Consider the following 6261-nt stretch of genomic DNA (forward strand, 5'->3'; position numbering starts at 1 on the left):
GTACAAAGTAACTTTTGTTATTATTATTCACACATGAAGCATCAATTTACAAACATGGGGGTATTAGGACTTCTCTGGTGGCCCAGGGATTAAGACTGCGCTTCTGGCTCCTGGTTCAAGATAGTCGAGCAGAAGGACGCGCACTCATCCCTATCAAAAAAGCAACAAAATTGAAACTAGTTGTTGAACAACCATGGACAGGAGGACTCTGGACCCACCGAAAAAGATACCCCACGTCCAAAGACAAAGAAGAAGCCACAATGAGATGGTAGCAGGGTCACAATCACGATAAAATCAAATCCCATACACGCCAAGTGGGTGACCCACAAACTGGAGAACAATGAAATCAGAGAAATTCTCCCACTGTTGTGCAGGTTCTGAGCCCCACGTAAGGCTTCTCAGCTTACGGATCCAGCAAAGCGACTGGGAATTCCCAGGGAATCTGACTTTGAAGGACAGCCACATTTGATTACAGGACTTCTACAGGACTAGGGGAAACAGTGACTCAACTCTTGGAGGGCACAAACAATACCTGTGTGCATCAAGACCAAAGGGAAAGGAACAGGGACCCCACAGGAGACTGAAGCAGAGCTATTTGCTAGTGTTGGAGGGCCTCCTGTGGAGGCATGGGTTGGCAGTGATTCACCCCAGGGATGGGGCCCTGGCAGCAGCAGTCCTGAGGCCCATGGCTTAAGTGCTCCTGGAGTTCACCATTAACCCTGCCATAGAGCCCAGAGACTCCAGGGCCGGGTGGCCTCAAGCCAAACAACCTACAGGGAGGGATCAACTTCACCCATCAAGAGATAATTGGATTAAAGCTTTACTGAGCAAGGCCCTACCCACCAGAACTAGACACAGTTTTCCCCACATAGTCCCTCTCATCAGGAAACTTACACAAGCCTCATTCACCAAAGGGCAGACAGAAGAAGTGAGAAGAACCACAGTCTCACAGCAGTTAGAATGAAAGTCACACCACAGTAAGTTAATCAGGATGAAAAAGCAGAGTTATGTCCCAGATGAAGGGACAAGATAAGACCCCAGAAAAACAACTAAATAAGTGGAGACAGGCAACCTTCCAGAAAAAGAATTCAGAATGATAGTGAGGATGATCCAGGATCTTGGAAACAGAATGGAGAAGATATAAGAAATTTTTATCAAAGACCTAGAAGAACGGTTCCCTGGTGGTTCAGACAGTAAAGAATCTGCCTGCAATGCAAGAGACTCAAATGTAATCCGCTAGGTTGGGAAGATCCTCTGGAGAACGGAATGGCTACCCACTCCAGTATTCTTGCCTGGAGAATTTCACAGACAGAGGAGCCTGGTGGGCTACAGTCCATGGGGTCTCATGGACTGTAGTCCATGGGGTCTCATGGACTGTAGTCCATGGGGTCTCATGGACTGTAGTCCATGGGGTGGGGTCACAAAGGGTAGGACATGACTGACTCACACTCAGAAGAACTAAAAAACAAACAGAGATGAACAATATATTAGAAGGAATCAATAGCAGAATAAATGAAGCAGAACAGTTAAGTGATCTGAAGAAAAGGATGGTGGGAATCATTACTGCACAACAGAATATAGAAAAAAGAATGAAAAAAAAAAAATGAAGACAGCCTAAGAGACCTCTGGGACAACATTAAAGGCACCGACATTTGCATTATAATGCAAACCCCTAGAGGGTTCCAAAAGGAAAAGAGAGAAAGGACCTGAGAAAATATTTGAAGAGGTAATAGCCGAAAGCTTTCCTAACATGGCAAAGGAAATAGTCAACCAAGTCCAGGCAGCACAGAGTCCCAGGCAGGATACACCCAAGGAGGAACACACTGAGACACACAGTAATCAAACTGACAAAAATTAAAGACAAAGATAAAACACTAAAAGCAACAAGGGAAAAACAACAAATAAAAAGAAACTCCTGTAAGTTATCGGCTGATTTCTCAACAGAAACACTACAAGCCAGAGGGAATAGCAAGATTATTTAAAGTGTTGAAAGGGAAGAACCTACAACCAAGAATACTCGACTCAGCAAGGAAAACTTTCCAGACAAGCAAAAGTTAAGAGAATTCTGCATCACCAAACCAGCTTTACAACAAATGATAAAGGAACTTCTCAAGGCGGGAAACACAAGAGAAGGAAAAGACCAACGCAAAACAAACCCGAACAATGAACAAAATGATAATGTGCATGCTAAGTCACTTCAGCAACCCACCAGCCTCCTCTGTCCATGGGATTCTTCAAGCAAGAATACTGGAGTGGGTTGCCATGCCCTCCTCCAGGGGATCTTCCCAACCCAGGGATCAAACACACATCTCTTACATCTCCTGCATTGGTAGGCGGGTTCTTTATCCCTAGTGCCACCCAGAGAACCATGTTGCTGCCGCTGCTAAGCCGCTTCCATTGTGTCTGACTCTGTGTGACTCCATAGATGGCAGTCCATCAGGCACCCCCATCCCTGGGATTGTCCAGGCAAGAATACTGGAGTAGGTTGCCAGGTCCTTCCCAGAGGACCATCAGTTCAGTTCAGTTCAGTCGCTCAGTTGTGTCCGACTCTTTGCGACCCCATGAATTGCAGGCTTCCCTGTCCATCACCAACTCCCAGAGTTCACTCAGAGTCGCATCCATCGAGTCAGTGATGCCATCCAGCCATCTCATCCTCTGTCGTCCCCTTCTCGTCTTGCCCTCAATCCCTCCCAGCATCAAAGTCTTTTCCAGTGAATCAACTCTTCGCATGAGGTGGCCAAAGTACTGGAGTTTCAGCTTTAGCATCATTCCCTCCAAAGAAATCCCAGGGCTGATCTCCTTCAGAATGGACTGGTTGGATCTCCTTGCAATCCAAGGGACTCTCAAGAGTCTTCTCCAACACCACAGTTCAAAAGCATCAATTCTTCGGCGCTCAGCCTTCTTCACAGTCCAACTCTCACATCCATACATGACCACTGGAAAAACCATAGCCTTAACTAGACGGACCTTAGTCGGCAAAGTAATGTCTCTGCTTTTGAATATGCTATCTAGGCTGGTCATAACTTTTCTTCCAAGGAGTAAGTGTCTTTTAATTTCATGGCTGCAGTCACCATCTGCATACCTGTGATTACCTTAAGTGTAAATGGATTAAATGTACCAGTAAAAAGACATACACTGGCTGGGTGGATGAAAACATGTACACGTATGCACTTCCACTTACAACACCACTTTACTTAACCCCCCAAATTGTATCTAACTATTTTATATTGTTAGGTTAATCATGTTTCCATTATGGCTTGCAACTGTAATTATCTTTTATTTTTTGCCTGACTATTGATTGTGAAAGTTGATAAGCATCTTTTATTATTGCAATTATGTAACTATTATTCACTTAATAGCATTGTATCATGACTGGCCAACAGAAAATGGTAGAATTCTAAATCACTAAAACTACTATTTAATAGAAAAACCTGCAATCACTTTTTAAAATTCAGATGCATATCAGAATTAACGAAGAATTTTTTAACAAACACAAATGCCCAGGTATTGCTTTTTTTCCTCCGAAGATCCAGATGTGTTTCTAATGAGCAGCTGTGTTTAAAAACAATTAGACTATATGAAGATTTTTACTTTTATCTAGTTTGTCTCACTTTTTCTATTTCACCTTCAGTGTTCCCATTTAATTTAGCTTATGTTTTCCAATTTCTCCATCTTTTTTTTTAATGTTCTTTCTCAAGCCTTTATCAAGCATACTAGAAAAGTTTTTGTATTCATCAGTCAGTCAGTTCAATTCAGTCACTCAGTCGTGTCCTACTCTTCGCAACCCCAAGTACTCCAGAAACCAGGTTTTCCTGTCCAACACCAACTCCCAGAGTTTACTCAAAACTCCTGTCTATCGCATCGGTGATGCCATCCAACCATCTCATCCCTGGTCGTCCCCTTCTCCTCCTGCCTTCAATCCCTCCCAGCATCAGAGTCTTTTCAAACAATGAGTCAACTCTTTGCGTGAGGTGGCCAAAGTACTGGAGTTTCAGCTTCAGCATCAGTCCTTCCAATGAACACCAGGACTGATCTCATTTAGGATGGACTGGTTGGATCTCCTTGCAGTCCAAGGGACTCTCAAGAGTCCTCTCCAACACCACAGTTCAAAAGCATCAATTCTTCGGCACTCAGCTTTCTTCACAGTCCAACTCTCACATCCATACATGACCACTGGAAAAACCATAGCCTTGACTAGACAGACCTTTGTTGGCAAAGTAATATCTCTGCTTTTCAATATACTATCTAGGTTGGTTATAACTTTCCTTCCAAGGAGTAAGTGTCTTTTAATTTCGTGGCTGCAATCACCATCTGCAGTGATTTTGGAGCCCAAAAACACAAAGTCTGACACTGTTTCCACTATTTCCCCGTCTATTTGCCATGAAGTGATGGGACCAGATGCCATGATCTTAGTTTGCTGAATGTTGAGTTTTAAGCCAACTTTTTCACTCCTCTTTCACTTTCATCAAGAGGCTTTTTAGCTCCTCTTCACTATCTGCCATAAGGAGGGTGTCATCTGCATATCTGAGGTTATTGATATTCCTCCTGGCCATCTTGACTCCAGCTTGTGCTTCTTCCAGCCCAGCGTTTCTCATGATGTACTCTGCATATAAGTTAAATAAGCAGGGTGACAATAGATAGCCTTGATGTACTGCTTTTCCTATTTGGAACCAGTCTGTTGTTCCATGTCCAGTTCTGTCACTTTCTGACCTGCATACAGGTTTCTCAAGAGGCAGGTTAGGTGGTCTTGTATTCCCATCTCTTTCAGAATTTTCCACAGTTGACTGTGATCCACACAGTCAAAGGCTTTGTCATAGTCAATAAAGCAGAAATAGATGTTTTTCTGGAACTCTCTTTCTTTTTCCATGATCCAGTGGATGCTGGCAATTTGATTTCTGGTTCCTCTGCCTTTTCTAAAACCAGCTTGAATATCTGGAAGTTCACAGTTCACGTATTGCTGAAGCCTGGCTTGGAGAATTTTAAGCATCACTTTACTAGCATGTGAGATGAGTGAGTGAGAAGGAAATGGCAACCCACTCCAGTGTTCTTGCCTGGAGAATCCCAGGGTTGGGGGAGCCTGGCGGGAGGCCATCTATGGGGTCGCACAGAGTCAGACACGACTGAAGCGACTTAGCAGCAGAGATGAGTGCAATTGTGCGGTAGTTTGAGCATTCTTTGACATTGCCTTCCTTTGGCATTGGAATGAAAACTGACCTTTTCCAGTCCTGTGGCCACTGCTGAGTTTCCAAATTTGCTGACATATTGAGTGCAGCACTTTCACAGCATCATCTTTCAGGATTTGAAATAGCTCCACTGGAATTCCATCACCTCCACTAGCTTTGTTCATAGTGATGCTTTCTAAGGCCCACTTGACTTCACATTCCAGGATGTCTGGCTCTAGGTGAGTGATCACACCATCGTGATTATCTGGGTTGTGAAGCTCTTTTTCATACAGTGCTTCTGTGTATTCTTGCCACCTCTTCCTAATATCTTCTACTTCTGTTAGGTCCATACCATGTCTGTCCTTTATCGAGCCCATCTTTGCATGAAATGTTCCCTTGATGTCTCTAATTTTCTTGAAGAGATCTTTAGTCTTTCCCATTCTGTTGTTTTCCTCTATTTCTTTGCATTGATCTCTGAGGAAGGCTTTCTTATCTCTCCTTGCTATTCTTTGGAACTCTGCATTCAGATGCTTATATCTTTCCTTTTCTCCTTTGCTTTTCACTTCCCTTCTTTTCACAGCTATTTGTAAGGCCTCCTCAGACAGCCATTTTGCTTTTTTGCATTTCTTTTCCATGGGGATGGTCTTGATCCCTGTCTCCTGTACAATGTCACGAACCTCCATCCATGGTTCATCAGGTACTCTGTCTATCAGATCTAGTCCCTTAAATCATAAGGGATTTGATTTAGGTCATACCTGAATGATCTAGTGGTTTTCCCCCTTTCTTCAATATAAGTCTGAATTTGGCAATAAGGAGTTCATGATCCGAGCCACAGTCAGCTCCCGGTCTTGTTTCTGCTGACTGTATAGAGCTTCTCCATCGGTCCAAGGGACTCTCAAAAGTCTTCTCCAATACCGCAGTTCAAAAGCATCAGTTCTTTGGTGCTCAGCTTTCTTTATAGTCCGACTCTCACATTCATACATGACTACTTGAAAAAGCATAGCTTTGACTAGGTGGATCTTTTTTGGTAAAGTAATGTCTCTGCTTTTTAATATGTTATGTTGGTTGGTCGTAGCTTTTCTTCCAAGAAGCAAGTGTC

This window comes from Ovis canadensis, chromosome 11 (genome assembly GCF_042477335.2).
Source record: "Ovis canadensis isolate MfBH-ARS-UI-01 breed Bighorn chromosome 11, ARS-UI_OviCan_v2, whole genome shotgun sequence".
NCBI lineage: Eukaryota > Metazoa > Chordata > Mammalia > Artiodactyla > Bovidae > Ovis > Ovis canadensis.